Here is an 11,027-nt window from a genome sequence, read left to right as displayed (position 1 = left end):
TGAGTCTTAAAAGACTTTGATAATGTTAGTCATTGTTTTTCAATTGCTTCCTATTTCTCGAATTCCAATTGAATATTTTTTTCCTTCAGTTTTTGTTGTAGCAAACACCATTTGACTCAATTGCTCAATGTCTAGGGATAAATTCTAGGTGGCACCTTTATCTTCTATAGCCATATCTCCTAAAACAGAAGTTATGTCTATTGTGTCATTTAGGTTGCTCTAGCTAGATATCCTCCATATTATCCTTTTCTTTGTGCTTTCTTGATGATCTCAAAGTAGTTCAAAATTTTCACCAGTAGTTCAAATTTTTCTTGTCTTTAGGACATTGTGAATAATTGTCTCTCAGGTTTGTTATAGTAATAGTCATCAAACTCACAACTTCATTGTTGATTTCCTTGGGATGATCTAAGGAAGGTGTTTCACCTATTTGTTTGGTGATTAATGTGACAGAGGAAATAAGACTCAATGGGATAATGGGCCCTTACACTAGAGCCACTATTGAAGCATTTGGCTTTAGTAATTCTTGTTGTCATGAGGATTTTCTGGAATGATATGGATCTTTCCCCTTATTGGAACCCCTCTTTGGTATGGTTATCTCTTATTTTGGGTCTTCATCATCAATGGTTATTTGATCAAGGGTTGGGGCTTTGACTTAGGCTAGCTTTTGTTTCTCTAATCTCATCTCTTCCTAAACTATTTTATTTTTAAGGGATTCAACTTGAAGTGTTTCTTATTTATTACTATCTTTTCATAGTGCCTCTGTCTTAGAAGAGCATTGCTCGCTTCATTTGCTTTTATCTTTTCCCTCCTTCTAGGAACTAAATAGGTGGAAAATATGTTCGTTCTCTCGGTTCCAGTTTCAACTTCGTCTCTTCATGTGTGAGAACATCTTGGAACACTCGGTCATCAATGATGGACTCATGTTCATATGGGTCAGTGACCTTCACGTACTTGCAATTCTCTTTCATCACCCCATGGGGATCACTCCTCGTAAAGATTCCTATGAGGATTTTGAACTTCTTGATGTTATCGACTACTTTCACTGCTTAGGGAAACTTTGTTAGAGTGTAGTGACCTATTATTATAGGGAATCTTGGCTAGGGCCTTTTATTATTATTTTCTAGGGATAATGCTACTCCAACTCCTACAATGTGATATGTCATCTCCCTGATCATAAGCCTATTAGGAACCAACTTAGGCATTAAGTGAGGGGGTACTCAACAGCGAAATATCATGATGTAGGTGTAATGTTCCTCATAATATGAGTTTCCATGTCCCATGATAACATTCTTTTATTACTTAAATTTCATGGGTATTAGAAAAGCAAAGAGGATATGATGGGTTTTGGCCAAGAACTGTTTGCAAATTTCATTTGGTACTAGTCTAGCCCCAATTCTTAAGAGTAAATATTAATGGGGAGTGTGATGGATTCCATTTAGAGTTCAGATTAAGGAATTCATTCAATGTGGAAAATGTATTTATTAATTAGGAAGACATATAGAGTGAGGAGCTATGATTGACCACAAAATCCTTCAATTTCAAGAGGGATTTCAATAAATTTCTTGATGAAATGCTTTACCTTTTAAATATGTGGTCCATCAAAATTATTTCTACTTCTAAGGGAAACCACTCAATTTTGAAATGGGAAGTGTTGAACTCACCATAAATTTTGTTGATCATGGTTGTGAGCTAGCAGAAGGGTGCCTGTAGTCATGTTGTTGTATGGCATTATCAGTGCCTTCTTGCAATCCAATATATCTCAAACTTTCTGATATTACATATTACTACTTGGTCCTCTTCCGCCATATCGAACTAGGAATGCACATATGTGTGATGCATTTCATCCCAATAAGGATGCATGTTGCTTCCATCAAAATCTCCAGTGTCCCAATAGAATATTGTTGACAAGGTTAATCCTCTTTGCAGACAGAGATGATCCCTCTAGCCCAATGAGTGGGTCTAGCAACTTCAGAGGACAATCAACTAGACATCTTCCTATATTATGATTGAAAAATAGAACAAGAGAGAAGGCCTGCCTTGTTCTGATGCTAATTCGATTTCCTTTATTGAAATCCTAGAACTGCTTGTGTCAAGTTCTTGTTCCTGCTTCTTCTAGTGCTTATGTACCTGCACAAAAAAACAAGAGACAACAAGGCATGCCAAAATCAATAGAAGATCTAATAATAATCTATATAGCTAATCAAGGAATGCCAAACGAATACATACATGAACATATATATTAGAAAGATGAACCAGTAGTTGTATTGTTATTTAAAGAATAAAGAGGAAACTTACAACCATAGCCTTGATGTTGAAAGGCTCTCCTTGAGTGGTAATCCAAGTCCAAGCCAAGAAACTCTCCAACACTTCTTCTCCAAGTCTAATGAATAAACTCTAAGCACAAGCTCAACATAGGGGTGAAAATGGGCATAAATCAACCATTTGGGAATGGTAGAGGGGAAATTTATAGGCTAGGAAAGGGAGTTAGACCTCCTCCAAAGATAGGATTAGGCCCACATCTCAAGGAGGTAGCTCATAGGGATGAGACCAAGAGGTCAAATTAGGAGGATTTGACCTTATCTATGTGAAACCACCTCCAACTCACCACTCTGGAAGCTTCCAGATCATGAAGCTTCTCATCCTCTTTAGGAAAACATCCTTTTTGAGACTATCACGAGTATGAGTGAGAACAGAGAGATGCCATCGCTGGCTTCACAAGGTACAACAGGTGATCATCACAGTTTTGAGCTTCATAAGGGTTATGATCCTCATTTTAGGGTTTCATGAGCTGTTTCTTCAGGGAAAACTCTAGATATTTTCCAGGGAAAGTTAAAGGATGGATCTGAGCTGCATACATTAATGAGTATACTATATAATGATCATGCTTTGGGCACTTCAGGGTATGTCACAGGGAAGTGTAGGAGGCGTGAAAAAATATTGTGTAACAGATACCCGTTAAAGGATGAAGGCAGAACGAAGAGTGATGGCTGAAATGCTTTACAAGATATTGGCAAGGACGAGGATGCACATTGTTAGGAGACCTACAATTGAAGGATGAATATACATATATATTTTTGAGATTAAGACATGAATCCATGGCATGGACACATCCATCCGGATGATGAAGACTATATAAAAAGATTCATGGTATGGGCGCAACCATCAAAATAACAGGGATCAATATAAATATTAAGTCTCACGTTATGGTCACCACCATCCATATAGTAGAAACATGTGTACAATCATGAATAACATAAAACTCCATGTAGCCTGAGCCATAACAGACAAGACTCAGGGTCTTGTGCTCCATCCTGACCCGATCAATGTACAATTCCCAGCATGCAAATAAATGTGCTGAAGTCAAACATGCTAGAAAACCACCTGATTACCGGCCAATGAGGTGGACCGTTAACATGTATGAGAGAAACCACCAATAATGAAAATGGCCCCTAAGGTACAACAATAAAATCCGTGAATGTGATAAGGAATTTGAGGTTGAACACTTGTGGAATCACCCAATCGAAAGTCAATAATGAAGACCTATCATTGCATGTGAAGAACTAATCATTAAGGCATGCCAGATCTAAGGTATTGAAAGGGAGTTCCTAAGTCATCTTCCTGGATAGTGAGCTGAATTCGACAAGAAGTGACTCGTCAAAGGAGGGCAATGACGAATCCCCCATCATCGACATGAAACAAGGAATAAAGTGGAATGATATTCATGACTGTAACAATGACTCAAACAATGTATAGGTAAATAACTACATATTGGACTTCTCTTGAACATATTGGCGACATGACTCCGGAGTGTGGTAGCATCTGACTCAACATGGGACAAAAGGTCATGATGAAAATGTGGAATAGTCAAATGAGAGGCAAGATACATCACCCAAACCCGGGAGGACAAGTGACGAAGAGAGGATATCCCAAACCTGGCACAAGAGTAGAAGAGTGTCATGTTCAAGAGCAACATGCTGCCAATACAAAGGATGTATCATCTTCATTTCCCCGCGCTATTTCTAGTGAGTACCCCAATTATTTTTAATCACAAGCTTGAAGGGGATGGCATATGCTTGTTATGTAAGTTCATTCTTCGAATGAATCCATCCTAGTAAGTTTTATGAGCCCTAGGAAGGAGAAGCTTGGTCCCGTCATGGTGATGAGCTTTTCGTCATAAAATTTTAATGAGCCCAACGAAAGAATAACTTGACATATTTTTCATGTTTAGAGAGTTTGAAAAAGAAATGAAAAAAGAAAACTCCACCATGTCCCTTTCTGTAATTTGTCCCTCGAACCTGAAAAGGTAGAAAACAATATCCAGTGGAACCTCTTGACCATGTCGACCAAGGTGTACCTTTTTCATAAATAGTAAGCCTCAGCCCGAAAAGGGGTAAACGTATATTGAGGTGACGTTGATTCGTTTACTTTAATGAGTTCGAAACGACATGTACTTGACAATCCTTTCAATTTTCAAGAGTCAAAAAAGAGTTGAAAGATGACTCCATGGGGGTTCCTTTTTCATTTATTTAAGTAGTCTGAAAAAGAGATAAAATAAAACTCCTAAAATCGGTCAATAATGATCACTGTTAATATTGAAGGTACCTGTAACTGCGCAAGAAATGCACCCATCACTGATATCAAGAAAATATTAAAATATTACAAAACATTTGACAAAATGACTTTGAAAACTTATAAATAGGAAAAACTAATTTCATTTTTTACCATTTTACCAAACTGAGCTCTCAAAGTGTTTTTGTACCCTAATTTCCTTGATTTTCTAGTGGCTGTTGTGAGAGAACTGGGGGACCATTTAACGATCCGTCTGTGGCAGGTAAGAGTCTCATCCCTGCTCTTGCATTTCATTACCTTTTTATGCAATTTTATCATTAAATTTTAAGCTAGAAAAGAGGATTTTTAAAATTTAGGTCGCCGACGACCATCGTCGGTATGGTCATCTGACCTGGGATGGTTGCACTTGAGACCAAAAGGCTCATATGAAACCATCACATTGTTTTGAAAAATAGGCACGATCATGCCGAGAGCGACTTTTAGATATTAAAAACTCATATTAGAGCAAAAAAGGGTGATTTTTATCCATGGAAAAAGCACTAAAAAGGCTTTAAATGTTGTTTGCAAGAGAAAGATGGTCATAGAGTGGATAGAAAGAGGCCATGAGGTTGAGGATCGCAAAGCATCTCAAGATCTAGCATGCATAAATGCTTTAAGGGATTGTGGACTGCTAAAATTCTTCCAGACCAAAGGGTTGAGGGCACAGATGGAGCTGCTACCTTATCTGATCAGCCTTTGGGATGTAAATAGGGAGATCTTCATCATCAAAGGGTAGGAACTGGAACTGGAGGAAATGGAGATTTAATTCATCACGAGATTATCCTATCGAGGAGAACCCATTCAATTCTTTGGATCTCACCAAGGAGGTGAGAGCACTAGAATTCTAGTCCATAGATACTGTCATGGAACCGAGATAACTAACAGAGGTAAGGTTAACATTGCAACAATTACCAATAACCTCATTCTGAGAACAATATTGTTCACCATGGCACATGTATCTGGCACACAATCTCTTCACGAGGCTTCTAAGTCTTAGTTTCAGTATGTCATTGCTTTTTGACCCCCACCATCTGCAATTAGTGTGGAGGTCTTTTGGCGAACATGAACCACAAACTGACCAAAGGTAATCATGGACACCTGAAGCAGTTTAGCTTTGGTTCCATAATAGAAACCTTCTTCTTGGAGAAAATACCACTCTTCTGGTATCAATGGGTAGAAGTACCAAATCTCGCCCCCTAAGATCCGAGGCTCGTGAGATGGAGCCAACTCATGCTTTGAGGAGGCACATGCCAACACATGCACTATCCACCATAGTTCTTTACTTGGCTTGAACACCAGCTGTTGATGGTAGACAACCATGAATATGCTAGCACAGACTTCAAAGGGGATCCAGATCTACCTCTTCCACCAGGTGAACAATGGATCGACATAATTAAAAGATTGTTTTTTGAATTTTTTCAAGTTTTTATGATTTTTATGAGAATGTAATCTAAGACTCAACTTATGATAAATGTACAGATGTGGGAGCAGAGAGACCACCAGGAATGTTTCCAATAGGATGGAAAGTTTCCCATCTGATAGTGGCTGTAGACTACGAAGAAGGGGCTGACCCCTTAGCTGAGATGGAATGCAACCTGGAGGCAATCACCCGAGGGGTTCCAGATTATGCCACCATCGATGATGTTCCACTACATTGGCAGAGACATACAGTGGGAGTCTCTGTGAGACTACGTCGGCTATTAGGCCAAGTGATTAGAGCAGTCACATGCTACCATGAGCATTGCGCAATTTGATAGTCCTTCTAGTCTTTTACACATTTTGTAGGCTTTGAAAGCCAAGTGTCTCAGAACACTCTATTTTTTGACATTTTGATGTAAATACTCCGGCAGACACAATATATATATATATATATATATATATATATATATATATATATATATATATATATATATATATATATATATATATATTGTAAAAATTTTGAATAATATGACACTTATTCACAGATATTATCTCGATTATACGCTATTGCGGAATACATAACCTCCTCTACGTTGATCATCAATTTAGCAGCATTAAAAACAATGAAACATCAATTGCATGCACACATTAACATAGTATGTAACCCAGGGAAAGCATACAGCTGAAAACCCCACACTATCTGTATATTATAATGATTGAGAACATGTAACAATACATAGTACAATACTCCTCACAAGTACTCAGTACTATCTCCACTTGTTACACACAAAACTAGCTCAGATTCGAACAAGTCACAGGTTCAAATCTCCTCCGCTACTTTGCCTGCCTCCACTGCACAATCCAAAGCGAAAATCACGTGAGCACAAGCTACAATTGCCTTGGTATTGGCCCACACTGCGGAATCCTCATTGGCATTACTCAATCCATGCATGTGCAAATCTCATGCACAACTGGTAGTCACAACTCACCCTTCACTTACCTCTAACACCTATCTCTGTTGAACTGTCCATGCACTGAGTTAACTGATGTATTCTTTAGTTTCCTTATGAGTTAATAATTAGTGAATTAATTAATATTTAATTCACACAACTCATCACTAGTGTATTCTTTAGTTAGACTAAAATACAACTAGTTCAACCAAGTCAAATTGAACACAACTCCATCAACTCCACAATCAACTCCACCAAACTCAAGCACATGAGTTCTAACTGAAGTCTTGCATGCAATAACTCAACTGACCTACAAAGAAAGCGTATTTCCTTCTGACAGCTGCATATGCCACATCTGTAGCTCAAACTGAAGTGCTCCAAGAGAATAAGATAATGTTTAGAGTCCAAATATTTCTAAGGGCTAATAATATTTGACTATTTCTATTTTTAGTCTGGCAGTCTAAAAATAGACTCCGATCACTCCACTGTGAACCAAAAATAGAAGTCCATCTATTTTTCCCGACATGACCAATCATCCAGAAATAGCATCCTGCAACTCATAGACCATGATCCATATGTTTAAAAATAAACATAGTCTAAAAATAGAATTTGCACCAAAAATAGCGTGCGGGCCCACTTAGTGAAGGCGACTCCTTTCCACTAAGCTCCATCATCTTGTTGCATTTTCAACACTCCATCTCAACAAGATATGGATTATCTGCAACCCCTATCTTGCAACTCTGGAATGTTTTGCATGCAACACATTCGCCCGGTCCACTTGCTCCAACAACACTTGGAACAAAAAGCACTCACAACTGACAACTCTGTTGGGGCTAGGAACATACTCTGATGTTGAAGCTCTACCTGTTGCTGACAAGTGCTCCCTCTCTGACATCTGCGCTAATGCAACATCTCCATGCGTCTCGCACCATTACACACTTCTCTGTGCCACCTAGCACTGTGCAAAACACTTTTGCCTCTCGCATTGCTGCAGCCTGCTAGCTATGCACTGTCCTGGGATTCCCTACACTGTCGCTCTCTCTACTGCTCCATCTGCATTTGTCTCTACCCAATCAGTCATTTCCTACTACTCCACATCGGTGCTCCCGTAGCAAGGTCTCATCCAAGAGGTTGGGTACCTCAAGGATCCTGCCCCTCCTCCTTGGGACGATCACTCTATATCACCCCACCTCCTACCTAGAGGTATGGCTGCATGCTCTCCCTCAGCCCACCTGGCTCGAAGTTCCCCCCTACTAGAGGTCTCTGCATGAGTAGATGTCTCTACTCGATCTCCTCTCAGCTTCCCTTGTTGTGGCTGCTCCACAGCCTCCTGAAGCTGCAGCACCAATCGTTGCTCCTCCACAATCGTCTAAGACTTCTTCTGGCTCTGCATGTTGAGAGGTAATATACGATCCCTCTAAACCACCAAGTCTCCATCAGTTGCCTCATTGCTCAAGGATTTGCATGCATCTTGAACCTCAAGAGAATATAGGTTCTTGACCCGTGAACCAATCTGCTTCACCTGTCTAGTGATGATGTGTCTAAGGAAAACCTTTCCCTTACTAAAGACTAAATCATAGCCTCTGTCTTCCAACATCACGATCAACACCAAGTTTCTCTTTAGTCCTAGTACATACATGACATTGGTCAAGGTAAGGCGAGCTCCATGCTCCCTTTGAAAAATAACCATGCCTACACTTGAGACACTATACTTCTCATCATTACCCATAGCTATGAGTATCTGGAGATATATCTCCTCCAAAGTACTAAAGAAACTCTTGTCTCTGGTCATGTGGAAAGAAGCTCCACTGTCAAGAAACCAACCACTTCCCACCATGGATGAACCATGCATGCGAAGAGTGTGAAATCCAACTCAAACTGTGATGCAAGTGCCTCACCTTCAGATCCCTGGATCCCTTCTTGGATTTCTTCTTTGGGCAATTAGTAGCATAATGGCCCAACTCATGACAACGAAAGCATCTCACTTTCGATTTGTCAACCTTCTTCCCATCATTGGAAGAACTAGATTCGGAAAGAGAACCCTTCTCCTTCCCCTTCTTTGCTTTGGAGGCCAAAGCGCATTTTTCTTCATCAGATGCCTTAGATGAAGATCTGTCCCTGGTATTCTGCCTGATCTCCTCCTGCACAAGATCTGACCAAAGTCTCTCCCATCCTGGCAATTTCTCCCGACTATTGACAGAGTCCTGATAGGAATGCCAACTCTTTGGAAGACCAAGTAGAGCCAAGCTCACCAAGTCCTCATCATTGACAGTCACCCCCACACTTCCCAGCTCATCTCGGCATTGGGTGAACTTCGTGAGATACTTGGGCATACTATCTCCATTCTCACACTTAATGTTTCTGAGTTTATCCTTGAGTGCCAACTTCCTCTGGTCACTCTTGCTTTGCAATAGATTTGTCAATGCTTTCCACATAAAGTATGGAGAAGCCTTTCCATGCAGGTTGGACACAATGTGATCCTTCATGCCCTCCAACAGAATCCTTCGACACTTTGTTGTCTTCTTTTGCCAAACCTCAACGTGAGCAACATCAGTAGGCTTTGGGACCTCAGCCTCTATGAACTCCTTCAGCCCATTATCATCTAACACTACCTCCATCCTGTCTTTCCATGCAATATAGTTCGAGGTGCCTTCAATAGCATACTCCAATCGGAATCTGTTGAAAGACATTTCAACTTTGACACCAAGAAAACACTGCTGCAAATTCGAATTCCACCAGCTCAAAACTAAACCACTTCTGATCTAAAATTCGTGAGAGCAAATTATTTCTCATACATAGATTGACTGTATGGGCTTTTACCGGATATCTCACCTTCCAAAGGAAGGATGAATCCAGAGGCTACCTAGCCCGATTACAGACTCTGCCTGAAGAAATAAAATGTAAACACTTTCTGAATAATAGATCTGATGATCAACTTGGCTCCGATACCATGTAGAAATTTTGAATAATATGACACTTATTCATAGAGATTATCCTGATTATACACTATTGTGGAATACATGCATAATACATAACCTCCTCTACGTTGATCATCAATTTAGCAGCATTAAAAACAATGAAACATCAATCGCATGCACACATTAACACAGTATGTAACCCGGGGAAAGCATACAACTGAAAACCCCACACTATCTGTATATTATAATGATTGAGAACATGTAACAATAAATAGTACAATACTCCTCACAAGTACTCAGTACTATCTCCACCTGTTACACACAAAACTAGCTTAGATCCGAACAAGTCACAGGTTCAAATCTCCTCCGCTACTTTGCCTGCCTCCACTGCACAATCAAAAGTGAAAATCACGTGAGCACAAGCTACAATTGCCTTGGTATTGGCCCACACTGTGCAATCCTCATTGGCATTACTCAATCCATGCATGTGCAAATCTCATGCACAACTGATAGTCACAACTCACCCTTTCACTTATCTCTAACACCTGTCTCTGTTGAACTGTCCATGCACTGAGTTAACTGATGTATGAACTTTAGTTTCTTTATGAGTTAATAATTATTGAATTAATTAATATTTAATTCACACAACTCATCACTAGTGTATTATTTAGTTAGACTAAAATACAACTAGTTCAACCAAGTCAAACAGAACACAACTCCATCAACTCCACAATCAACTCCACCAAACTCAACCACATGAGTTCTAACTAAAGTCCTGCATGCAATAGCTCAAATGACCCACAAAGAAAGCGTATTTCCTTCTGACAGCTGCATGTGCCACATCTGTAGCTCAAACTGAACTGCTCCAAGAGAATAAGATAATGTTTAGAGTCCAAGTATTACTAAGGGCTAATAATATTTGACTGTTTCTATTTTTAGTCTGGCAGTCTAAAAATAGACTCTGATCACTCCGCTGTGAACCAAAAATAGAAGTCCATATATTTTTTCCAACATGACCAATCATCCACAAATAGTATCCTGCAACTCATAGACCATGATCCATATGTCTAAAAACAGACTTTTCGCCAAAAATAGCCTGCGGGCCCACTTAGTGAAGGCGACTCCTTTC

Source organism: Pinus tabuliformis, chromosome 3_2, assembly GCF_031772625.1.
Source record: "Pinus tabuliformis cultivar Carrire ecotype Pingquan chromosome 3_2, CPIR1, whole genome shotgun sequence".
Taxonomy (NCBI): domain Eukaryota; kingdom Viridiplantae; phylum Streptophyta; class Pinopsida; order Pinales; family Pinaceae; genus Pinus; species Pinus tabuliformis.
This window is presented reverse-complemented; position numbering follows the sequence as displayed.